This window comes from Pezoporus flaviventris, unplaced genomic scaffold, assembly GCF_033815535.1.
Source record: "Pezoporus flaviventris isolate CSIRO_AGI_PZ_B2104156 unplaced genomic scaffold, CSIRO_AGI_Pfla_v1 ptg000002l, whole genome shotgun sequence".
Classification (NCBI taxonomy): Eukaryota; Metazoa; Chordata; class Aves; order Psittaciformes; family Psittacidae; genus Pezoporus; species Pezoporus flaviventris.
This window is the reverse complement of record NW_026892550.1, coordinates 35,161,748-35,189,736: the sequence shown is the minus strand read 5'-3', so window position 1 is coordinate 35,189,736 and position 27,989 is coordinate 35,161,748.

The following is a 27,989-nucleotide window of genomic DNA, read 5'->3' as shown; positions in this document are numbered from 1 at the left end:
TAAATTAAATCTAATTTAAATTTCTATGCTCCCTTACATGATGTTGGAGAGCTGATTAAAAATGTAAGCATTGGTTTCACAGTGAAAGTTATGATAGATAATAAAGTGAGATTATATAAAAAAAACTATGTTAATTTTCAGTAGTTGCCACTGAATTTATTTTGGAAGCTAGGAATTATTGTGAAGATAGTTTTGATATCCACAGATGGAAAAGCTGGTGTATGATAGGAAAGTAAAATTATCTGACAAACCAGTTAAAATGGACAGAATATGTTATGTTCTCATCTTGTGGTGAAAATCAGCTCTAATGTACCCGCAGAGGAGGTCACAGAAGACATGTTTTCAAAAGTACATGTTAATGTAATTTAACGGTTATGCTTCTCTAAGGTAAGCATAGAAAAACATTGGGGTTTTGACACTAATTACTCAGTCCTCTGATCCTTGAAGGCAAGTATGTACATTTATTGAGGTGAAATTAAAGAGTGTAAGACAAATTGCCTGTGTCAGGCTGAATGCACTGGAAGATTTAGGTATCACATACAAAATTGCTTTTGCTAGTCATAGGTGAAGTTAAATCTGGAGAGGGGAATGATTTGAGGATGGTAGGCACTTACTTCACAATTCCTGTATTATCACTTTGTCTTTATGGAGAGGGGACTGAGCCAGCTTTATGGTAAGTTTTGTGCATGTTTTCATATGGGGGTTTGAGGACAAATAGAGAAGAAAGGATCAGCTCCTTCTGGCCCAGTCCAAGCAAGAAAGATGTAGTTTCTCTTACACTAAGAGCAGTTGTTCTGAAGAAAAAGGGTAAGAATACACAGTTACCCAAGCTGAAAGCTTTCCTAGAACATAGTGTGGAATGGGTGAGAAATAAGGGCTCTCTGAGAGTAAGGACAATTTAACTGTGTGTACATGGCACTTAGTAGGCATGTTTAGCATTTTCTTTAGTAGCGAGCTGTGAAACAAGGTGTGCTCTTGCTCATCTGAGCAGATGGGACCGCACTGCTCAGCCTACTGCAAGTGCCAGCAATATTTAATGGGCATACAGATATTTTTAAACCCTCGTTGCAGTTTTAAATTAATAGATGATGTACATAAGGCTACTATTATATACAAACATACAAGCAATAGCTTGAACTGAAAGCGGAGATAAGAGCTTTATGACTCCATGCTTAAATCAGACTATTGAAAACCATGTTCTATAAAACAATGTTTAGTTCTTACGATAACACATAAGTCTTGAAAACTGATAAACAGTTTTCTTATTGAAGAATGTAATTAACATTTTGAAAAATTATCTATTACCTAAAAGTCTCATATTTTTATCTTGAAACTCAAGTCAGCTTTTCATTGCTCATGGCATGGGCTACCATAAAATCTTTTGATTGGTAACCCAGCTTCAAATCAGAGCATCTCACACCTAAAAGAAAAGACAGTTAATTACCAAAGGTAACTTACTTACCTTTGGTTTAAAATTTTCTTTGTTAACCCTCGTCCATTCATGCAGAAGTAAAGTATTGGCTGTGAACTTGGCTATCTGTATAACTACCTAGATAAGATACTGGAGCTTGATTGCCTAGACAATAATTTCTTATCACCTGAAAATGCATAATTACAAAATTAAATTAAATTAAATTCTTTACAGTAGAGTTAGGTTATAAAAATCTAACTAAAAATAAACTCTGTTTCTGCTTGTAAGGACAGGAGAGGTTAGTCAATCCAAAAGTAGTCTACTTATATCTACAAATTTACAGAGAAGACATGCTTTCTTTACATGAAAATAAGGTTTTCAAAGCAAAATGCAGTTATTCATAACAGCAGCAATTTTTCTCCAAAACATTTGACAGTCAGAGGGTTGTATGAGCACTATGAAAAGCTGCTTTCCAACATATATGCATTGAAATAGCCAGAGGAGATGTTTCCTTTTGCTAGAATTTTATTGATGGTCTGTTTTCTGATGGTATTTGTGTTGCAGATAACCTCCTGCTGTCCTAAGGAAATTGCATGGAAGTGGTGTTACATTTCAGAATTGGGAGCATGTTTATACAAGCAGTGTATCTGGGAACAAAAATTATTTTGAGATATTTTTATCTGCAAGCAATTGCTGCTTACAGTTATATAGGATGTTTCTGCAGCTACTGTGCAGTAATACATTAGTCTGGGCATGTAAAGTAATGCAGTGTGACTGATACAAGCTGATGTTACACTTCACAGCACAATGCTTCATAATGTGTTATGTCAATGAAAGCATTTAAGAAAAAAAAAAAGTAATTCTCCCGAAAGAACTAATACAAGAATCCAAGAATAACCTTCCCTCTCCTGCTCCCATCTCCCTCAAAAAACAAAAACCGCTGAGAGCAGAAAGCAATTGGTATTTGACACACAAAAATAACTTTAGGAGGATCCATAGCAGTAGGTCATTGCATAACATGCTTAGAGCTGATTTAAGAAAGGAAAATAATTTTTATCTTAAAAATCTGTTTTTTTTTTCTTTTTACAGAGTGAAAATCACTTCACAGTTGTGACCTTTACTGGCTTTCAAAGCTATGTACTTTAGAGGGGTAAGAGTAGAGTATTTCAATATATAGTATTTTCTTCATGTAAGGTAATATGCTTCTTCAGTTCCAAACAGAAATATGAGGTTTACTGAAATTTTGTAGATTCCAATTCATTGTACATCCCTTTTCTTTCTTTTTATTTTCAACTTTTATGTTTATTTTTGAAACTGCATTTTATTTGATCTTAAACCTAGACTTTTCTTGAAGATCACATGAATGTATAGAAATGAGCGTGGTGTTTTTGTCATGTCGTTGTAGCCTTTTTAGGAATTCTTTTGTGGTGAGGTCTCCTACAATTTGGAAATCTTACCATCATCTTCTCAAACTCAAACTTCTCAAAGTAATATAATTTAGTCTGAATCCTGATGTTATTGATACCAGGTGAGCTTTTAGGCACCATTTGCTGCTGGTAATTTTCTCCCCTGAAAGTTGCTCAGAGTCTCATACTCTGTGGACAGTGAGAAAGGGAGCATTTTCTGTAGCTGGTGGAGTACACAGAACTTGATGAATACTTTGGGCTGCTCTGTACTGGCACACTCCACGTTTTTGTGTGCATCTTCTCAGTACCTATCGTCTGCATATATGTTAAATTGGTTGGATGGTATCGAGGCCTGGAAATGCATAATAATGTATTTAATAATTACAGTAAATAGCTAGCTCTCCTGTAAAAGTTTCCTTTATCACAACGTATCACACAACAGCCTTTTGTATGTAGCTTGGCTCAAAGAAGAAACTGAAGCTGTTCCTATGAAGTTAGGACAGGACCTGACTAAAGTTGGTGCTCCTTCACACCGTAAGAGAGCTGAAGTCAACAGCAGCTCCAGCCTGCCACGCTATGGTGTGCTCAGGGAAATACAGTGCCCACCAGAGGCATGCAAGGGCTTGGACGGCTGTCTTTTCGAATCAAAAGGAAATGGACATCATCAACTTCTGCGTGAAACAGGCAGAGAGCTAGAAGGGGTGGGGAGAGTCCTTGTCTTCCTTACTCCAGCACAGCACTCCATGCCCGGTGAACCTGAAGGCACATTGGTCACCCAGGAGAAGTTTCTCAAAGTCTGGATGGGCAACTTTGTGTTCTCGCAGGACAGACATGATCTGTACGAGACGAATTCAAGAAAGTAATTTAAATAGCAGGTAAAGAAAATTACTGTTAGGTTTAGACCATTAGATGCTGATATTGAGATCTGACTAGAAAATGGGAGGAAAAAGTTTCCAACAAGGAAAGAAAATTTAAACTGGTCAAAATTCTTTTGGGCTGAAGGTTAGAAAACTTCCCTGACAAATCAATTTTATACTACCTTTCAGATATGAAGCATGAGAGAATTCAGAAATTATTGAAACTTCAGCATGTAGAATAATGAAGATGGAGGAATGAAAAATAAGGAAAAGTTTGTCTTTAATAATACAAGAGTTTTCTTTTGCAGACTAATCTTTTTGATTCCAGGAGAAAATACGTTTTATTCTTCCATACAAGAACTGGATCATTATTTTGTCAAAATCATTCTTTTATTGTCCAAAAGATTGCTTGTCTCTAGATCATTTTGACAGTAACAAAAGGATTTAACCAGGCTGCCTCTTTATCAGTGAATCTAAACCATCCAAAGATTATTCACTCAGCCCTGGTCATCTTCCAGGACAAATTGCTTTTAATCTCAACCTCCAGAAAATATTTCTCATCCCCTTATATTTGCAGGTGTGACCTTCATATGAGAGTTGAACAGTTGAAGAATGGGGAGCACCTTCTCATTTTACCATGCATCAAGAGCTCCAACCTCATTATACTCTTAAGTAAATTAAGAGAGTAAAATAAAATGATTTTATCGTGAACAATTCTCGATAATATGGTCTTCTATTGAATTGTCTGTAGCTGGTATGCACCTGGTTACAACAGCTTAAATTTCATACATGATATTAAATTACTCAGAGAGATTTTGAAACACAGAAGGCCTGCTAAAGCCAACCTGCTACTAAGGGAGAAGATCCTTCTGAGTTTTACAAGTGAATCATTATAATGCCTGCAGCGAAGCCTACAATCTCTTTTGCCATTACAAGAAGAAGGAAATAGGACACCTAAAGATAGCTTTTTTACACATTGCAAACCCCACATTTGGTGTTGGAGAGACAATACGCTTACAGCCCACTTTCCCATCCCATTGGTGGGATAACCCTTCACACCCTACTCAGGCTTGTAGAATGTATAACTGCTTTTAAGGACAGAGGGTTCCCTTTCTTTTTCTGGCTCCAGGAGCCATTCTAACCCCGATGATGGGCAAAAGGAATGATTAGAGGCTTTTTCATGTTTTAAAGTTATGAACAGTTGTAAGGTACAAATGACAATAACAGAACAATTTTAAGATATGAATAAAAATATAAACAATTTTATAAAGAAGTCATATATGCAAATAAGTTGATAATGGAGAGTCAGGTCACTATTCTTGGAAAACAGCTGTCCCGTGTTAAGGACCTGGGGCACTCGATGATAGCTTTCATGACATGACCAAACACCAGCTGAAAATCTCTGAGGTTTTTTTTCCCACTGTTCACAGGGTTTTTCCAGATTTGGAAAAATACATTTGGAAAAACACATTCCACAACTTATTCATTGGTCATAATCACTGCATGTTTGGCTAATATGAAATGAACTTTAGTCTCCTGCATTGTTTTCAGCAAGGGGGAGCTCCCAACATAAAGCAGAATCAGAATGATTTAATGGCAGTAGCTCATATGTTTCTAGAAACCCAGGTAATAAAGTCATTCAGGCATCTTCTGTAATATATTCTTTTCCAACACGCTGATCTTACCAATCAAATGTTATCATTAGTGTAATCTGTTGTTTTTGTGGACATGATCCAATTTCAGCTTCTCCACACAATTAAGGATTGAATTATCACATTTACACTCTGTTCTATAGGTATTTTCTTCCAATCTGAAAGGAGAAACAGTAAGTATAATTAAGTCTGTCATTTCTGAATTGAAAAGGTCAGTTCATTTCCTCAGAATGGAATTGGATTTTCCTTTCTAGTAGCTAAATCATCCCTTTTAATTATCAGTAGGAAAGAAATAATAGTTTTCCTTAATGTATAAGCTTATTTTAGTGTGTTTACATGTGATGTTTTTTGGCTGTTGTTTTTTTCCAAATGAAAATGTCAATCTGTAAAATTGTCAATCTGTAGAGTATCCCAATATTACTGGAAACAACGTTACAAGACAAATATCAGAGACAAAAAATATATCACATCAAGAAAACACAATCTAATAGATAAGCTCAGGTGTTTAAAAACGTTAATAGAGATTTTCAATATTGTTCAAACTTCCATCTCTGAAAAAAGAGTAGGGAATTTTCTGTTAAAGAAACTGCAGTAGTTCTAGCAGATGTTAATTGGTTGAGAGGATGAAATATGAGTCATATAGTGAGAAAAATTCTACAGGTGAGTCCTAAATTAATCACATCACTGTTGTTGTAACTCCATCAAGTAGTCTCTCTTTGTGTGCTATTTACACATATAGGCTTTGTCTCCTGCTGGGAGACACTACCCAGAGATTATGCTGACTGCTCAGAAAGGATATAATTAAAAAATTTCCATGTGTCTAAAATTTAACGTAAGTTCTTTACTTTAGCATCAGGTCCCCTACCCTCTGCTACTGCTGCTGCCAGCACCCTGCAGGAACTTCTGTTCCTGTCACTTCCTTTGCAAAGAAAAGAAACTCTCTTTTCTTGTCATCACTTGTTTTACTTGGAGAGAGGAGAGAGCCAGCCTGTGCTGCTGAGCCACAGGTAATGGAGAGTCCTGCTGCGTCTGGCAGGGCCTTGCTGCCTTCGCTCTCTGCAGACCTGCTCTAGCTTCTGGGATTCTCCAGTGGGAGAGAGCTGACTTTCACTTTTCTCTGTGTGCTTGATTCAGTTCTTTGCTTCTAAACTTACCCTGGAAGTACTCTTTTTTATTTCTGCCAAGAAAATGTAAATAGCCAACATCGGACTTGCATTTGCAGCATGCTACAGAAATAAACCATTCAGGTTAATTTGGTTATGGAAAAATAAAGGTCAGTTTCAGATCTTCTCAGTGACAGTCTTTCCTTCTTTTCCTACTTCCTGCAGCAGTAAAAGATGATACAGATATAAAAATGATGATTTTTTTTTTTAGACTTGTAATACCCATGCACAACATTTTGCCAATTGCACTAACTTGGTGCTTATAAGCCAAAAAAAAAAGAAAACTGTGTGAAAACTAGCACCTTAGAGTGTACTTTTACATTTGAATAATAATAGTAATAATTGGCCATTATTCTGGTGCTGTTGATGTTTAGAAGGACTGCACAGAAATTATGCTGTGGGATCAATTTTTTATCTTTTCTCTGTCTACACTGTAAACATCTGTATATATGTTAACCTTTTTCATCAGTGAAGAAACAGGCAGTTTCAGAGCGGTTTATTACTTTAGCTATGGGCTTTAGATTTGATGACTCAATACTTCCCTCTAGGAATAAGAGAGTGCAGATAAAAGTCCTCCACACAGGTTTGACATCTAAGTCTAATCTCAGAGAGGTCCAAACCAGGGAGGACTGTGACCATGTAGACAGAACAAATAGGTGTCAGTGCACAACCTCTGTTTGCTATGAAAAAGACTTCAGCTAAGATCCTAAATAGCTGCGGCAAGTAAATGCTGAATTAAACTGGAATTAGCCTGTGTTCACTGGAAAAAAAAAAAAAAATCAAAACAAAGTCAGTTCTTTATCCACAATTTCAAGAGAGGAAAAATAACAAGTGCTGTCCCTTTTGTTTGACTACATTCACTAATGGGTTTAAAATATTACTTATGTATTATACTGTGATTCAGAAAAGGCAAGGGAAAATTAAACATTAGTTTAATCTTTTGGTGTGGGCCATCTAACCCACTGTTGCTGTGTGCCAGCTGTATGCCTGGGTCTTATGCACTATGCGAACACAGATGGTGGGCTGCTGGGAACAGATACGTGCTGTGTTACAAGTGCCAGCTCTAATAGTTACATGCTGTAGTACAGAATGGCTCTTAGTCAGGCGAGAGCTTTCATACTGAACATTTCACAGGAAATGTGGTTATTACTGGAAGGTAGCATTAAAACCAACATGAAAACTGACTAAAGGTTACAACTTTTGGCATTAGGAATCCTTACAGTTAGCATGTAGTCCTCTTGGGGTGAGGTTGATGGAAGTAAGGAGCAAGTGTTGTAACATGAGATCCGACATCACCTGATTTATTCATGTGCTTCAACAGTGGGTTATGTTACCTACTTGATTTGTACTTGATTCACTTAAAAAGGAAATTATTATAAATGAATTTTAGCCACAGCCATACAAAGAAGGATTCAGCTTAGAATGGTCTACAGAAACAGCTCATCAGTATTTGAGTTCCTGTGAATTTGCTTTGCTTCTTTTGCATATGGATGAACATAATAAAAGATAGTGATGTGAACATAACTGAAGACCTATGTTTTCTTTTACCTGACAGCAGGGAGAAGAGAAAATTTCTGTTGAAGAGAGATGGAGTATATGGAAGGAAATTTAAGACATCGCTATAATCTTCTCAGAGCTGGAAGAGGCACCAGGAGGCTGCTTTGTCATAGAATCATAGAATAGTTAGTGTTGGAAAGGACCTTAAGATCATCTAGTTCTAACCCCCCTGCCATGGCCAGGGACACCTCACACTAAACCATCTCACCTAAGGCTCTGTCCAGCCTGGTCTTGAACGCTGCCAGGGATGAAGCATTCACAACTTCCCTGGGCAACCTGTTCCAGTGCCTCAACACCGTCACAGTAAAGAACTTGTTCCTTGTATCCAATCTAAACTTCCCCTGTTTAAGTTTTAACCCATTACCCCTTGTCCTATCACTACAGTCTCTAATGAAGAGTCCCTCTCCAGCATCATTATAAGCCCTCTTCAGATACTGGAAGGCTGCTATGAGGTCTCCACGCAGCCTTCTCTTCTCCAAGCTGAACAGCCCCAACTTCCTCGGCCCATCTTCATACGGGAGGTGCTCCAGTCCCCTGATCATCCTCGTGGCCCTCCTCTGGACTTGTTCCAACAGTTCCATGTCCTTTTTATGTTGAGGACACCAGAACTGCACACAATACTCCAGGTGAGGTCTCACGAGAGCAGAGTAGAGGGGCAGGATCACCTCCTTTCACCTGCTGGTCACGCTCCTTTTGATGCAGCCCAGGATACAGTTGGCTTTCTGGGCTGTGAGCACACACTGAAGCAGGCTCATGTTCATTTTCTCATCGACCAACACCCCCAAGTCTTTCTCCGCAGGGCTGCTCTGAATCTCTTCTCTGCCCAACCTGTAGCTGTGCCTGGGATTGCCCCGACCCAGGTGCAGGACCCTGCACTTGGCATGGTTAAACCTCATGAGGTTGGCATCAGCCCACCTCACAAGTGTGTCAAGGTCCCTCTGGATGGCATTCCTTCCCTCCAGCGTATCAACAGCAGTCCATGGCTTGGTGTCATCGGTAAACTTGCTGAGGGCTCACTCAATCCCACTGTCCATGTCACCAACAAAGATGTTAAACAAGACCTGTCCCAACACCAATCCTTGAGGGATACCACTCGTTACTGGTCTTCAGCAGGACATTGAGCCATTGACTACAACTCTTTGTGTGTGGCCATCCAGCCAGTTCTTTATCCACCAAGCGGTCCATCCATCAAACTGATGTCACTCCAATTTAGAGACAAGGGTGTCATATGGGACAGTGTCGAACGCTTTGCCCAAGTCCAGGTAGATGACATCAACTGCTCTACCCCTGTCCATCAGTTCTGTAGCCCCATCATAGAAGGCCACCAAATTGGTCAGGCAGGATTTCCCCTTAGTGAAGCCATGCTGGCTGTCACGAAGCACCTTGTTGTTTTTCATGTGCCTTAGCATGTCTTCCAGGAGAATCTGCTCCAAGATTTTGCCAGGCACAGAGGTGAGACTGTCTGGTCTGTAATTCCCTGGGTCGTCATTATTTTTAATCATCACAGATTATTTTTATATTTAAAAAGATCAAATATTTATGATGACTATGACCTCCAGTGGTTTAAGGCTTTATTTCTGGGAAACTGCAGGGAGACTAGGAAACTGGGTCTCCTGTATCTTGAAAACTGAGGGTACTTTCCTATTCTTAGGTCATTGAAGTAAAAATGACTTTTCTATATGTCCATGCTTTGAAGAATTATGTTTCTAGATCTAAAATAAAACTTTAATACACATATTTATGTCTTTCATAAAAATAATTTTATTTGTTCTTAACTATCGTTTGCCTAAATTAATTTCTATACATATGTTTTCAATAAACTAATTTACATAAAGTAGAATACTTAATCAGTATAATCCATTCTTTTCAAATATTTCTCTGGTAGAGAAACTGATAGTTTATCCATATACTTCTGTTCTTGACATTTTTTGTGGAATTATTCAAGAACCAGAACAATGGCTGTTAAATATTTTTGTCTGCTTATAGTAAAACCATGTTTTGAGGGAAGAGAGATACCTATTATTATATATTGCATTTTTGAAAAAAAAGACGGCATTCAGAGTTTATTCATTGACAATATGTAATAAACAAAATTAATAATAAGTTTTAATTATAATAATATATTTTCTGGCTAAAAACACTAATACTTTATAAAAATTTTTGAGGCATTATTTTTTTCTCCACATTCAGCCAGTCTGTAATTTTATTAGAATTCTTTCTTTTTCTGTGTCTAAGATTTAATTTCAAAATGTTGAGTTGTTTTGCTAAGGCATGACCCTATACTGGCAGTAGGACACACTGAAATGAAGTGTAATTTATGCAAGATAAAAAGATCTATGTTTCTTAGGGAAATTATTCCTAGTTTTTTTTAAAATGGAGCACTTAATTTTTTTCAAAAAAGTGTATCAAAAGGAATAGACACAATAAAAACTGCTGGGGGAGATGAACAGAGACTAATAATACTAATTTTCTGGCAGTAATGTAGTCTGTAATAATTTACTTAAGTAATGGAACGAATGGAAATGAATTTAATGGAAAACTAAGGTTAAGACTTTGTCTGGAGGACTTCAAGAAAGTATTTTTTGAAAGGTATGATGCATGTCAGTGATGAAGTTAAATCATATAAAGTACCTCTATCTAACTGTGACTATGTACGATACTTAAATCTATATAGTAATGTCTACAAAGAGAGTCCTAACAATTTACCACAGCTACCACCACCTCCTGGCATCTTCCCATCTCAGAGCTTTTCTCTCATCTTTGTTGAAAGCAACAGTAGGTAAGAGAGGTCTTCTGGTTGGCCGGGTTATTGTAAAGCATGAAAGAAGACAACTGGTGAAAGATGAAATCGTGTAACCAAGGCTCAGGAAATTACCTTAGGCTAGGTAACAGCAGCAGTGGCCCATAAAGCCTCAAGTGTGTTCTTACAGGAAGGTCAAGGAGCTAACTTGATCTCAAAAGAAAGATGAAAAGTATCTATGATGGGGAGAACAGAAAAGTGTTTTCTAAGGTATAGAATGTGGACTGTTGCCAATCTGTTTGCAACTTAATGAAAAAAATATGCTGAAGGAATTTAGTAATTTGATTTTTTCGTTGATATATGTTATCATTTGAATGTATTCCTGTAGGACCTCATGGGGAACTAGAATTTGGAGCTTGCAGCACATGCAGCAGCACTTCAGAAAGGACTCTTGTACTTAACAAGAGCAAGGGGAAACCTTATGGTACGGGGAGGGGAGACAGATGTCTCCTGCACTTTGCAGTCAGTCTTCCCTCCTGCTTTGCCAGTTCCAGAATTAGTTCTGGCAGAGACACAAGGACAGACTGCAATCTGTCCTGAGCCTCTTCATGCAGTTATGCTCGGAACACCCCTCCTGTCTTACAGTAGCCCATAGCTACTCCAGACCTCTTGTTAGTCTTTCAGCATCTTTGTACATACTTTTCTGGAAGAAAGAAGCACAAAATGCAACTTCCCCACCTGGCCTCCAGATATTCATATTTTACCCCATGAGTGTTCCATAAGTGTAATGGTCCTCTCACAGGAGGATAATTATATGAATACTCTATATTTCATCCTCTTCATCTTGATGATGTAACTGAAATGTGTCTTAGTAACAATACTAGCTTTATTTAGACCAGAGAAGGTGTTGGATCAGACCATTTTGGTATAGCCATGTGCTTGTGTTCAATTATTTTACCATTAGCAATACTCTCAAATAAAACACAAGATAGAAGTAAGGAAGTGGACATTTTTTATGCCTGACAAGTCTAGCACCCTGTTGCACAGTAGCTGTTAATATGTATTCTTCATTATGGTATGTCTCTACTATGTAAAACCAACAAAAAGATATACAACAGAACAACTTCTGAATTTCTTGATGAACTATATTGAGCCAACCCAAAGTCTCTAACACTTTATTTAGAAAAACAAAACAAAAATAACAAACCCAGGGTTTTTAGAGCACCTGGTAGATGAGAGTCCAGCATAGCTTACAAAAATTATTTTCCTCTTATTGCTCTGAGTATTTTCTTTATGCCTCTGAGGAAAACACTCTACACTTAAAACACTTAAAAAAGCTATGCTTCAAATATCTACAACCTCTCATCAATGTGCTGCTCTGCTATCTCCAGAAATAGCAATGAAGCGCTTTCCATTCTGCATTGTTAGCACATACCACAGTTGTTGGTTAGGAAAGAAATAAAATGAATTAAAAAACCTGTCAGTAGCAGTCGTGTGACAATGAAAGTACAGAAGCTGTCAGACTTTCATTGTAACAAAAGTTGAGAAATAAATGTGTTGTTGTGAAAATAATATTAATATCATGTCAATTCCATAACTGAGTCTTATTTAACAGATGTTTTACTGAAATTTGCATAGTGATGCTGAGGTTGCTTGCAGGTTTTTCTACAGCATATGTTAGTGTAGGTTTTTTTAGGTCAGCAGTTACCATACACACAGATGAATTCAGAAGAAAAGAGTATTCCTACTTCTTTTTATTTTGCTGATGTTAAATCAAAGGGTAAAATGAAAAAGTGACCCTTTCTTCTAAAAGTCAGTCTCACTGTTTCACTGTTTCCGTCATAATAAGTTATACAAAACTTCTAAAAGCATTCATCAGAAGGCCTTTCCTTAACTAATTCTTCACCATCCCCAAATTTACAAATTTCATAAGCCTATCATGTCAGTCACAAATATGTCTGTTCGATTCTTGACAGACTTAATGCTTGTACAGTCTGCAGATTCTTACTTTGGTATCCAATTTTTATCTCAAAGCTCTGGATTTGTAACCTTTCCTGTATAAAGCAATAAAGTAGGATAAAAACAGGTCAACAGTTGGATGAAAGATCTGCTATCTCACAGGATTATCTAGTAGCAACAGATAAACACTTATTCCTCATTTAGCTCTGAATCATTGTCACTGAATCATTGTCACTCTCAGAATTGCTGTCTTTTGTTAAGACATTCAACATAAAGATCCATTTTCTTTGCTGCTAGAAAAAAAGAATTTAGACATAGACAAATCAGTGTCAGTTCAGGATGGATATTAAATTCTGTTCTCCTAAACCTTTGTTTGTTTGTTTGTTGTTAACTGAGCAGAGGAATTTTATATTCTGAAAAATGAAGCTATCTCATTTCACTGCTGCTGACCCCTGAATCCTAACTTCCTTTACAGATAAAAAGAGCAGTTATTTATTTTGAACATCAGGATTATCTGAAAGTGAGATAACTCTCTTTAAATGTATTACTGTATGCAGACCTCAAAGCACTTCACATCATAGGACAGAATCATTATCCACACTTTATAAACAGGAACAAAGCAGAAGGCATTGCAAGCTTGAGATCACCAAGGAGAAACGCCCGAAAAGGAGGTATGCCTTTGAAGTCTGTCTGATGACTATCTATGAAGTGAAACTTTTTTTGCTGGAGTAAGAGATTCTGTTTACTGATCAATCAGTGAGTTGTTCAACCCCTAAAACATTAGAGAAACATGTGGAACAACACTGTAAATAAATGAAACTAAAATGCAAAGATAGTAAACAAAAGTTAGAATATAGCGAAGACATTAGAATGAGCAGGTGTTAGTTTAAAATGTGGTTGCAGAGATGTAAAATGCAGACAAATTGTAATCATCCAATGAATAATCCCAATTACTTATTTTGAGTTGATGAAGTTACTGTCATCTTCAGGCTAGCTTAAGTTAGGGTCCATTGCTCATAATCACAAACTTAGTAAATAGACACATACAACCAAGAATTGTATCTTTGTAGTTATTTAAAATACTCTTTTACAGAACACATGCATTTATACTTAAGATTTATTAGTATTATTAGGTTACGAAAGATGTGCTACATGATTTTCATTGTTTGTAGACTGGAAGGCCTAAAATATTATAATGTATTGAATATCAAGGATCTAGTCTGGTCATTTTTGTCTAAAATATGCCATTACACTAGAAGGGCACAGGGCTAATTCAAAGGGAACCACCTAATAAACAGACAAAACCCCCTCACTCTTAGTGGGAATTATTTTTAATACGCAGGAAATATTCTCCTGTAAGCAATACCTATTATAATATTTAATTACCTAGATGCTACAGATTTTCGTTTGAAGGTTTTATCCTTGCATCAGTTTGTAGATCTGTCCTCTTGCTGGTAAGCAAGAAATATCAAATCATAGAAGAGTTAGGGTTGTAAAGGACCTGAAGATCATCTACTTCCAACCACCCTGCCATGGGCAGGGATGCCTCACACTAGACCATGTCACCCAAGGCTCTGTCCAACCTGGTCTTGAACACTGCCAGGTTTGAAACATTGACAACTTCTTTGGGCAACATGTTCCAGTGGCTCACCACCCTCAGAGTAAAGAACGTCCTCCTGATATGTGACCTGAAAATCCCCTGTTTAAGTCACAAAATTCTTATCATATCTGAATGAATTACTAGTGTAAACACTCTTTTATTCCCTCTGTAGATTGTTGGGCTGACATGACTATTTCATTTTGTTCTGTTTTGTAAATCCAAAGAGCATGACAATATATTTCAACACATGGTGTCCATCGGAACACATTAAGTCCATATAACGGTTTATCAAAAAAAGTCTTTAAAGATTCAGTTTAAAATTATTCTGTGTCACATTATTCAACCTGTGACAGTGTCAGCTGTGCTTTAAAAATCAGTTTATCGTTAAAACCTAAACTTTAAAAAGCTGAAAAATAGCAAATTGAGGGAAATTAGAGTTGTTTTTAATTGCCAATTTGTGCTTCTTATGACACTTTTGGAAAACATGTTTTAAAAGTAGCTTTAAGTATATTTCCATTAAACAGAAATGAAAACATGATGTATTCTGAGTGAAGTCAAAGAGAGCAGTGACATTTAATGATGGGTTTTAAAGGAGGGTAGACAAGTGTTCAAACAGAGTTTCCGAATACATAAGTAGTTCTAACAGTTGAAAGCAGAGCATTTAAATCCTTTTGACATTCTTAATTGGATGTTCCCTCGCTCTCTCGCCTGTCTTGTTATTTGCCTTTATTTCTTTCTGAGTTTTTTAGAATATTAAAAATGTTCATAACCTTACAGAAATAATGGACTTAGATATTTTTAATATATATGAGGTCAAATTGCGTGTATAGCGCAGAACCATTAGCGTCAGTGGAATTATACTGGTGATATTTTACCCCCCACAATTATCAGTCAAGGCAGATAAACAGATGGGTACTCTTCTTTAAAATTTTATTTTTGCCAGAGGTTAGGTATGTGAAGAATCAGACTGACAGTAACGGAGGTTTTGATACAGAGCAAGTGTAACATGAGCTCTTCGATAATGTCTATGTATGTTTATATGTGTGTGAGTGTGTATGTATATGTGCGTCAGTATATACTAAGAACGTTTTTGGCCAAATTTTTTATCCCAGAATCTAGAATCTAGGGAAGCTGTTTCACATTATATGAAACTTTGGTATTTTTTGGCTGAAGTTTTTATATTGCATTTTTTGGCATGTCATATGGGACATGTTCACAGTACAGTAATATAAGACCACTAAGCAGCTATCACAGAGCTTTTAATCACAAAAACCTTGCATGTGGGGGAGGAAGGGACATGTAGTCTACTGTGTTAAAAAAAATAAATATTTAAGGAAAAGAAAACCACCCACAATATTATGCTAGTGTGTATGCCTGCGATTTATTCTTGGTCTTAAAATAGTAAATACTGTTTGTAAATGTAGTCCTCCCAATTAAAAAAAAAATATATGGTAGGATAGGAAGCAGCTTAGAGAAGAACAAAAAGAGTGTTCAAAGCTATGGAATATCTTTCATGCAAAGAACAACAAGTAAGCTGGGAGTTTTTCTGAAGAACTAGCAGTAGATATGAAAGTGGCCTATGAAATCATGGCTGTAATGCAGAAAGAGCATACATATCAATAGTTATTGTCTCTTCCAACACAAAACACAAAGATATCAAGTTAAGGTAGAAGGCAGCAGGTACAAGGACTTTTGGGCCTTCATACAGGATGCTGCAGGTGCTAGGTGTTTATATGAGTTTACATTGGTACTGGACAAGAAAATACATTCATGATAGAAACCCATGACATGAGGAATTGTAGCCTGTGTTCAGCTTTGCTGAAGTACTCGGTGTCAGATCCTTAAAAATATTTAACCTATGACATTTATGAATTTTCACTGTGTATACATAGTTCTAGGCTTTGTTTTCCAGTGAAGCAAACCATTAATATAGGCAGAATGAAAATGAATACTGTGGGAACATTCTTAAGCCCTAAAGCTGAGATGTATTCAATACAATGTGACTGTTTTAGTACAAAGTTTAATCTACCACAACATAGGTATTGCAGGCATAAAGGAAAAACTCCACTGGAGAGACTTATGAAATTTGGATCTTTTCCAATAATCTCTACTTTTCATATTTTTCTGAAAGATTAAGTAGATCTTTTCTCAGCTGGTCTTGGGCTCAAACTTCTTAAACTTTTGAAGTCAGTGTCACTGACCTTTTAATTAGTGCATGTACCTCTTTACCCTTATTTCTTCATTACGTGATGTTTGAGACATTTTTACTATGTTAATAGTTTTGTATGGAAGTGTCTGGTCTAAACAATCTCTACTTTATCAGGATTTTTTAATTTTGCTTTTTATTTTATTTTAGTTCCCCACCCCCTCAGTTATATAACTGTGTTGTGTTCTTTTGTGGTTGGACTCTTTTTTTTTTAAAACCACTTGCTTCAAAACATTTTATCTGTTTAGCACAGTACATCACAAGCTATTGAACATATCAGCAAAGACAAACTGTGGCAGCCGTAGCCTCAGGTAACTCGCAAATGGGCTGTGTTCACAACTGAGAGAGTGGAGAAAAAAGCACGACTTGCTGTGCTTAGTGGTAACTGAGTAAATTATTTCCTGACATGGATATTCCATTATAATTGCCAGATTCCACAGAGATCCCTAGGTTACCAGGTGATTAACCAAACTAAAGAAATAAAATAAGGATTTTCGCAAACTGCAGTTTTCTGAAAAAAACTACGGCAGAAACCATAGCACACAAGCTTTTCTTCCTCTCCTACCTCCCTCAGGTACCTGATACTGACCTCAGGCAGACCTGAGCACTGGGTATGGATCTGTGGCCATCCATGGCGAGTCCCAGACACAAAGTACTGTGATAGCTATGCGCAGGTGACAGTTAAAAACTGAAAACCCATGCATCCATGGACTTATGGCTGTTGGTCTGGCTGGGGGGCTGACCACCTGGAAATCCTCTACCAATAAATGGCAAAAGTCCCTTTTTATTCCTTGGAAAGGAGAAGAGATGCTGAAAGAAAGAGAAGCTCAGCTGTGAAAGACAGGGCATGTTAGGAACTGTGCATCTTAGGTCAGCTGTAAGCAGAGGAAACAGCTACCAAGAGCTGAGAGAAGCAAAGTTTTCACACTAAAATGACTGGATGGTTTATATATGTAGGGCAGCTGCTGGAAAACAGGTGATGTAATAAGTTATTGATCCTATGGAGGCTGAGACCACTACAGCTGTGATGTATGAAGTTGAGATGCCTTTGACAGGTACAGAATAGAAACTAAATTATTTAGGAGAGAACTGGAATAGGTCTGAGGGGAAAGGAGGGACACCACTAGTGAAAGAAGGAAAGATGGTGAACCTCTGCCCAAAAGGATGTGCAGTCTAATCCAGGATCCTTATTTAGGACAGAGTAAGGCTATTACCACAGTGACAAAAGCCAAACCAAATGAAAGGATAGGCCACTATCCAGTTAAGAAAACCCTTACATTTCTGTTAACACACAATATGAACCACATAATGTTGGGGTATCAAGTACCACATTCTCATTTAGAAATACAGGTTTTTCATGTTTATCATTCACTGTTAAGTCTTTCAAAACTTCCATGAGGGGGTCGTGCTACACCCCGTGGCCCTGCAGAACATTACTCAATGCACTGAGTGTTTTGTCTCATTTTCTCTTTGGTAGCAGATTAGATGGGCAATAGGCCTCCACTGCTTTGCCTCATAATGGGATACTACAGCAGGATCTTGGTGTTGCTTCTTTTGGTACAATAAATTTGTGCTTCTCTATTCCTACATCAGAGCCATGAAACAAAGAAACATTAAAATTACGCACATAAATGCTTCTAAGATGTGAAACTTTTGTGACAGCAGTTTTAGCCCCGAGAAGATAAAAGTTATTTTGGGATTCTTGTAATTTCTATCACATAGATGCAGGAGAAACGGATGGGCTAGTGGCTGTTAAAGACCTTTATGCATGCCACAGTATTATGATGTTCTCAGGCAATTACTGGAAATAAGGAGAAATAGAGTTTTCCAAGGCACAGCTGGTTATGAGTGAAGCAGGTTAAAAAACAAGTTATTTTTTTGTGTCTTAGGGTGCATTTGTGCTTTGTGTCTTTTACCTTTGGGTAAAAATACCTTTTTGGTGTTTTTATTTGGTTCTTTTTTTGAAACATAAGCAAATTTGGGGAAGTGGGTTAAATGTGATTTTAATACCCAAATAACTAAAAAAAATCCACACAAACACCCACTCCTCTGCCAACAACTTAAAAAAGTGTCAAGCATAATGACCTTTGTTTCAGAATCTATTCAGAGAGAAGCAGCTGTTTTCCAGACCTCCTGAATGCTGAAATGAACAGATTAATAAGAAACAAAGTAATTGTTCAGAGTGCATGATCTGGGGAGAGATAATGGGCAAGGGGAAGAGAGCTGACAAAGACCGGATTTCTAAACTGTCAGTCACAATCCTTGTTAGTAGTGGCTAAAGGTTTTAAGCTAGAAAGGGGCTCTCTCAGCATGGTTTATAACCCGCAAGCTGAAAGTTGCTTTCTGAGTTTGAGTGTACAGATGCTTAGTCTTCATTCATGCCCATAACAGAAAAGAAACAGGGTTTTAATTTTGACTCTACTATTGTGAGAACACTTGACAGTCCTCTCCTTATGAGTGTCTGTGTGTAATTTAATTATTACTGCTGCTGTGCAATACCTCAGAGCCTAGAAGGAGGAGGGGCATTGTATCTTCCTCTGTTTGCATCCTCTGCCCTTTGGCTATCTCTCATTATTGTCACTCTCAAATTACTTTTTTAAATTGATCTGTTAAAGATAAGGTTAGTCGTGCTGTTTGTTTTTCCCCAAAGCAGCATCTCTATGCTATTCTGGACTGTTAGGAGGAGGTGTACGGTTATGATGATGTCAACTGCAATCACACTATGTTCTGCGTGTTTTTAACAACCCTTAGGTAATTTCTACTCATTTATTACTTTTGCTGTTTTCTCTACTATCAGTGCTATTTCTACCCACAGCTTAAAAGGTTTTCATTAGAATGAAAATGTTCATCCATAATTCAGTACTCTTTTTGTTTTCCCATAAGACATGCTGTGTTTGCTCAGATGTTAAGAAGTAGTTTAAACAACTCCAGTATTTCTTAAATGTACTGTCTATGTGCTAAAGCATCTAGCGTAAAAAGTTGTTTGGAATCAGATACCTTTTCCCAAGAAAATTCATCCTTTAATTAAAGGAAAATATTCCCATTTTGCCTGTGTTCAGCTACTTTGGGCGTACCCAGAAAGAAAAAATTCAGCAGTCTGGAGTGGAAAAGAATACTACATGAGACTCCCTAATCTCAGCCTGGATACTGTGTCATAGGTAATACCTTACTCTGTACACTCTGTAAGTTCCCTTTTGTTAACTCTTCGACAGGTCTCTGGTGCATGTACCCTCTCTTAAGAATGATAGTAGCTAGTAGAAATATGATAATGTAACCAGGTAGGAGGATAAACACTTATCTGGGTAACTTTTGTGTTGACTTGTTCCCTATGCAGTCTGTACAGACACTGAATGCACCATCATACTGGACTGACTGTGCTGCCTTTCCAGCTATTTCCTCACTGCTCACCATTCTTGAGTATCTGAAGGATAGTGTGGATTGCACTTTTGGCAAAGAAAACTCTGCTGGGGAGGACTTAAATTTCCACACTGGGACACTTACATGTTCTAGGATCAAGGTTTTGTTCAACTTTTTTTAGAATTCAAAACATTTCAGAAATAACTTGATGCCAAGAATTGCCAAATTCAGTTCTTTTGGTTAACTTATATATGCTTTAAAGCCACTTTTTTGATCTTGGTTTGGGTTATATTGTTTGGTCACAATTTAATTTTCAAGCAAAAAGTCAATATTCAATCATGTCAGAGGATGCTGGAATATTCTTTTTGTACTTGCAGACACACTGACACCCTGAAGAGACACACAAACACACACACTTCCCAGTCAGCAGTGGTACATTAATTTCTGGTGGCTTTTATTAGCCTTAAAGAATTTGAAGCTTTGTAAACCTCAACCTTTTCAAAAAATTGTTTCTATACAGCAGGTAATGAGATCATCTGCCTCACCTCTGCCATACATTCTTGCAAATAGCACACACTACCTACAGGTTCTCTGTGTGCACAGCTGTTCAGGATCTCTGACTCTTACAACACACTCAAATTTGATGCTTAGCCAGTATCCAAATTCTCAGGTACTCAACTTTTAGAAGCTGTAGCAAGACATCTGTAACCATCTGCACAAGGCTTGGAACTATATCCAGAAATCTATCAAGTGAAAGATACTGAACAAGCTGCTGGAGCAGGCCCAAAAGTATTACAGTAGAGGTTCTTCCTGCGGGGGCTCCTCTGTAAATACAGGCATCACTTTGTTCACTTTTCACACATCATTATGTGATGAATGTTGCTGTCACATTCTAATCCTTTTTTTTCTGAGAATTTTTTTTTTTGCCAATATTCTTCAGTACTGTATTTGAAACCTTTCCTTGCTAAAAAAAAAAAATCCAAAAAAAACCCTAACCTGGTGCTAAGTACTTGCTGTGAAGTTGTGCTATTCCCCCTGGAAATCAACTATCTTGTTGATTCATTAGATACTAAATATTAAAAAAAAAATTATAGTCAAAACAATATTACACCATTTATATAGAAGATTGTGGAACAGCTATATGTTTCCCTTAAGGTCCATAATCAAGTCTTTTTCTGCATAGTTGAGACTGGTTAAACAGCTGAAAATCATAAAAGACCAGGCAGAATTTTAAGCTATGGAGAAATTCAATTTGTGCCAGTTTTTAAAAATAAGTCAACATAATTTGCTTCAAATTTGATGTTGAGTCCAAGAATGGAACAAGGCAGCCATACAAGAACAGGTAAACTAATAACAAAATGTGATTCTGGATGTGAGAAAATGCAGAAGCTGTGTCTGCTATGTGTGAGGGTATTAATTTGTATTACAGGCTTTTCAACTGAACACATAAACTTAAAAGATAATGACATTCTTCCTTTGTATTAATCACAGCCACAGCAAAGCTTGCCCACCAATGCTGAGAGGATTTCACTGTCTGAGGAAATTACCTTGTGAAGGAGGCTGGCATGGAGATAAGTAGACTGTGGCAGCCTCTGCATTATTTTCAGAATCTGTAACACCAATGGGCAAGTAAACACAAACCAACGTTGTTTCTTAAATATTTGTAAAATTTTTATATTTGTGTTTTTCTGAAGTCTAACTGAATGGCACATCACATCCCATCTTTTTAAAATATGGGAAAATTACACATAGGGAACTTTTTTTTTCCCACAAAACTGTTTTTTTCTTATTTGCTATTTCTTCCTGGAACATTATTTACAGATACTTTTTATCCCCTCCAGAACTGTGATTTTGAAAAATCTGAAATTCAAGTCACACAGGTTATCTAAAATGCAATCTCTGAGTGGGTGTCCCAGTACTTTAGCCCTACTTACAATGGGGAACCTGTAGTGTTTTAACAACTACAGTTGATACCAACTAGTTATCAAGAAGGCATTAAACTGGGAGAAGCATCATGTGATGGATAAGTTTTGTGTATTGGAAACACTTTGGTCATTCAATAGTGTGCCGTTTAATTCCTACCTTACGTAATTCTGCAATATGCTATTAAAAACAGCAGATGTTCACTCCAAGGATGGTTGCACTTCATCTGTGAACAAAGTGATTCCTGTGTGTATCATGACAGGGTATATTCTCTGTTATACCTTGAAACTCATGCAAGTCCAACCAGTGTAAAATGGACTTGAATAATTGAAACAGAATTTGACCTATGTATTCTCACTTCTAAGCTATAGAAAGCATTTACAAACCATGCAAATAAAGACAGCTCATGTACATTAATGCAATCTTATTCTAATAATCTTTGCATATGGCATAGCAAATATTGGTACTATTAAGAAAGTTAAAGCAAGATCGAATTGAATATTCATAATTTAGCTCATACTACATTACAGATGTTTTATGCTGAGAATTAATGCTGTGTGAAGTTATATATAAATTTGACAGTCTTTAATTTGACTGCTTGTGTTATCTACCATATGTTTATTCTGTCCTTGAGTATAACCTCCTGGCAAAAAAATAATAGTAGTAATCTATGAAGTTTTCCATAAGAAAAAAGCAAAAAAACTATAAATGAATTAACTTAAATTAGTCTTTTTTTGAAGAGCTACCACATTAGTCTTGAAGGCTTTTTACTTGTCTCATTACTAGAATGAAAAAAAAAAAGGTATTTGTCTTTCCACCACCCTACTATAGTTGATATTTCCTCCCCCATTGGTTTATTATGATTTCATTTCTTCTTCATATCATCCTACTCTCCATTTTGGGCCTTCCAGATTTCTAGAATTCCAATTGAAAAATCCAAATCTTTGCTTGAACTGTAGTTCTTGGGAATCTGAGCTATTGTATGTTGAATCCTGCTGGCATCTGAGATTTAATCTTTATAAATCTGAGTGCAAAACTGCCTTATTTCAAATTTCTCTTTGCTGCATAATTTCTTTTGAATTGTCATTCCTAGGATTGCATTTAGACTTCTGGTCTATTTTTCTCTTACCTTCACTCTAACAATTAGTGCTTTCTTGCCTTCTTCAGTTCAACTTTAGCAAGTTGTCGTTGCTCTCTCTAGTGCTTCTCTTTCTGAGTTAGTGAAAAAAAAAACCAACAAGATTTGAAAATAATTTAAGAAAGAGAATTTACTTATCTTAAAACTAAATAATTGCACTGTTTATTTTCCTTGGAACACAAGCAAGAAAGTCTGAGAAGATTCCATGGGCCCCATTTATTTTCTTTCTGTGTGTTACCCCATGCCGTTGTTGCAAGCATTCATTTTCTTTCCCCTTAGAGAAGCACTTTTTTACAGGAAAATAGTGTCTTAGCATAATCTGTTCTGTAGAGATAACTGGCCTAGGCTTTTTTCCTTTTGCCATTTCTTTTCTTCCTGCACTAGACATGCTCTTGGAAACTTGTATATTAATACAACAGCAATTGACTTTCAGGTCTTTTAAGTTTCTGTATAATTCAGCATGCTTTCAAGAGCAACTAATAGGTGGCTTATAGAGTGTAAATATACAAATTCCATTATATGCACTTAAAATTGTATATGCATATATGAATATAAACTAAACCAATGAAAGAACTGCTTTTTGATTGCTAAGGCTTTTCATTTTTCAGGCAAAGGTGCTCTGACACCAAATGATAAATGAAAAAGGATTAAAATATAAATTAAGAATTAAAAATAATTTCCAAGGAGACCTTCAGGTACATCTTAAATTGCATTGATTAAGGCATATTTCAGCCGATGCATAGCTTGAGATAAATACAGTAAGAATAATTCAGCAGGGTTAAAGCTCACAGATACATGCTCAGAGTACATTTAACTAAAGTTTCTCTCTAACTATTCTTCAGTTTTGCCCATCAGGCCCCCAGGATCATATTTTCTGGATGCCTGGTTGCATTATCTGTGCCTAGCACAGAAGTACTGACCTGAAAGTCTTGTTTAAGTGACCATCTAAGACTCCTTTTTAAACTGAGTCACAAGCATGGAGAGGGTCTTTTTCTCTAAAGAAACATAAATTATGCTGCCTTAATTACAAAATCTTAATTTTTAAACAAACAGTTTTCTGTGTCATTTAGATCATATCTTTAAAGAAATAATGTATAAACCCCATGGATTAATTCACATATAAATTTGAATTATCTGGTGTAAAGGTATTTTGGACTGAATGAGGCAATGTTGAGGAGGAAGTAGGTGGAAGAGAGGGGAAAACCTAGTATAAAATTGTTTTGTAAAAGACAATATTTTTTAAAGCCCATCTTTCTAATTCATCCAGGAAAGCATCTATTTAGTGAAGCAAGGCCTACCACTTGCTTAAGAATATATTTCATTAATATTTTCCCACCTAGCACTGTCTAGAATGCTAAAAAAAACCACAATATCAAACCCAAAAGCCCAATGACAAACTTTCAGAATTAACAGCATTAACATCTGGAGAGCACTTAGTTTCATGTTTCTTATGTTTTTTGTTTCATCAAGTTTCTCCTGCTTTCTTTTGCAACAAGTTCTTGCATTTATGATAGAGTTCTAGGTTGTGAATCCCAGGTGGAGAAATAAAACGCCGTTTCCTTTGGCTAGGTTAACCAGGCTTTGATCTTTCCTCTGACAGGTTCTGGATACAGCCAAATAGTGTAGTCCGTTTTTCTTTTCCTTTCTTTCCTTTTCAATGCAGGGGGTGTGTGTGTGTGGGAACACAACATGTTATGTGTTATGCTACTCACACTACCTCATTCCCTGCCATCTTCTAATATAAAACGGTACTGCTCTCTAGGGAGACTTGGTTTACATGTGTTTTTCCAAATATGAGCATAAATTCCTCCCATCTGTAGTCTTATTGTACAGCTACAGTTTGTGTCTATCATCTAGATTATTTTGCGCTTCATGCACACACATCTTTCAAAGAGGGCAACACAAAGACCTCCTAGCACCAGCTCTCAACCATTTCAGTTTATTCACCGCTATTTCTCAGAAGATTGAAGAACAGTTACTCTATCAGTACTTTAATTTACATACAAAAGCTGACCAGTCCTGCTGCAGAATAGTCAGTCATGGTTCCCCTGTAAAGCTCCATTACAGTGTGATTATTTTCCTTCCCCCTGCTGAAACATGACATGCACTTGTGAGGTTATAAAATCATACAATAATGCAACACTAAATTAGATTCAACAATGAAAATGTCTGGAATATTCTTTCTATTCTAGTACCTTTCACTTCCCACCTTTTAGGTTAAGATGTAATTTTTTTCTGTGCTCCATGCATATATAAATATATACGTTTGCTGTGAACACATAGTAACACAAGGTAGCTTTGCAGATTGGCAGATCCATGCCTAACTAGGGCCTAGAATAAAAAATTAAGGAAATCTCTGATTTCATAGTGACTATCTTATCACTATGTAAAATTTAAAAGGGAGCATGGTTTTCAAATATTTCATTTAAAAAACCCTATATTTTTGTATCAAAATAATCGTGCAGATTGGCTAAATACGTGCACTGACACCCTTTAGGTGTGAAGTAGTCTGCTGAGAATTGTAATGAAGGCTTGCATTTCTATTTAGCCAGAAATATGTTTGTTGTTCAATACAGCACTCATGGAGAGGTCTACAAGCGATAGGTACACAAATGACAGGTTTCTTGTACTTTTCCTCATGGTTTCTCTGTAGAAAAAATCTTATCTGGTAATTCATATACTCCCAAGGAAACAGTATTATGCAAATTAAATTTGCGACACCAATTAAAAAAAAAAAAGCATTATCCACAAATACTAAGGGATTGTATTCACAGGTGACTTAAACCGAATAGAAAAACCCAACAAAAGTGCAACCACCTCAATAAAAATAAAAATTAAACCAACAACAAAAAAAAACCAAGAAGAAAGAAATGGAAAAAAAACCCAAACAAACAATAATTTATCTATAAATTCTTATCATATCAATATTTAGATGTACTCATAACAAACTAAATAACCATAGTTCTTGAGCTGGACTTAGTTGTACTGTACTTGGTTTTACTGTGTAACTACATGCCTTCAAACACTTTAGCAACTAAGAGAGCAATTGTATGTGCTGATCCAACAGCGCCAGACAGGAAGAATCATAGTATGACATTTTCAACTATTTTGAATCTACTTTGAAAATTAAGTTTAATGAAGTTTAACGTATCCACTTTAAACTGAAAACTTCATCAGGAGAAAATAAACTGGTATTTGTCAGGGGTCAGACGTCTCAAGTTAAGTTTCATACTCCAGTTTTGGATTTGGCTTGGTTTTGATCAACAACTGTTTAATTATTTTGTGCAAAGAAACTTGTGTGCAATGGAGAAACACAGGAAAGCAAAGTCAAAATGTGTTGTTTCAAACCAGGAAAATAGGCTTAAGAATCTGTTTTTTTTCTGCTTCTCACTCAAAGACTTTGGGCTACAAGTTATTTTATGATGGATTCTTTTAAAGGCTTTTCTGCTCCATTTGGTTTTCTTCCTACTCGGGAAAAAAAAAAACAAAACAAAACCAAAACATAACAGAAACATAAATTTAAACATTACAGAAAAAGTTACTCTAAGGAAAAATTCAGTATCTAAATATATATATTTATAGCTGTTCAGTCTGTTGGGATTTATTCATGACTGCCTTTATAGCCAAGAAATGGCAGTATTACTGTAGCTAACATTTAAAAACTTTCATGCACTTCCAAAAAGATCCATGTGCAGAAATGAAGATTGAAACTTAAGTTTTTATAAAATGAATTGCAACCCCTTGGAAAAAAACATAATCAGATTACCAAGTAAAATTACAATCAGATTACCAACTATTTTAATCTGGCGGAATCAAATTTCCCCATTTGGGGTGATAGAAGAGAAAGCTCACCTTGAAAACCAGGGAATTTTACAGCTCTTCCTTGTTGATAAGACAGTAGAGAGAACTGATGTGACAGCTCAGTCTAACAGAAGCAAACTAGTTTATTCTCCTATGTAACTAGTAGGATGTAATTCAGTGTCTACCAATTAACTGAATCACCTTATCACAGTTTTTGCATACTTACCTGTCATGGTTTAAACCCAGTCAGGCAATTCATTCACTCATTTCCCCCCCGCTTCTTGCCCTCCCCCTGCTCCCAGAGGGATGGAGAGAGAGTCAAAAAGAATGCAACTCCCACGGGTTGAGATAAGAGCAGTTTAGTAACTAAGGTATAACACAAATCACTACTGCTACCACCAATAATGATAAAGGAAATAACAAGGGAAGAGAATACATCACCTCACCACCAGCCAACCGATAACTCACCCCCCAAGCCCGACCAAGCACCGACCGATACCTCCTCCAACCCTGCAGTCTCCCAGCCCTTCCGGCTAACTCCCAGTTACCTCCTGGGCATGACGTGCTGTGGTATGGAATACCTCTTTGGTTAGCTTGGGTCAGGTGTCCTGTCTCTGCTTCCTCCTGGCTTCCCCTCCTCCCTGGCAGAGCATGAGGCTCACAAAGTCCTTGGCCAAACCAAAACATCATTGTTATCATCTCTGTTCCCGAGCTGAAAGTCAAAACACAGCACTGCACCAGCTACCAAGAAGGAGAAAAATGACTGCTACTGCTGAACCCAGGACATTACCTTAATAAGCAGCATGCTTTCTGTGTCATAATAGGAAAGAAAGGGAAATAAAATGCGACTTACTGTTCAGCTCTTGCCTTATGAATATTTATCAATAATCTTGAAAATGCACATGATCCACAACAATATAGTTCTTGTCAGCAATGATTCTTTAGTTCAATCCAATGTCAGTGACCCCAGCTAAATTGGGGGGGGGGGGGGGGTGTGGAAGCAGAGAGAGACATAAAAAAAATAAGCTGTTTGAATATTTTTCCCTTTTTTCTTTCCAAATAGAATCCTGTATGACAAACCCTTTGAAGGGTCTGTGGGAGCAATTATCACCACATTTCTTACTCTTACTCTTTTTTCCTGTCCTGTTTCTCTCACACTTTTCTGCCTGTTTATTTTGCTATTGAATAAGCCAACTAGAAGGAAGTATCCCAACTAGAA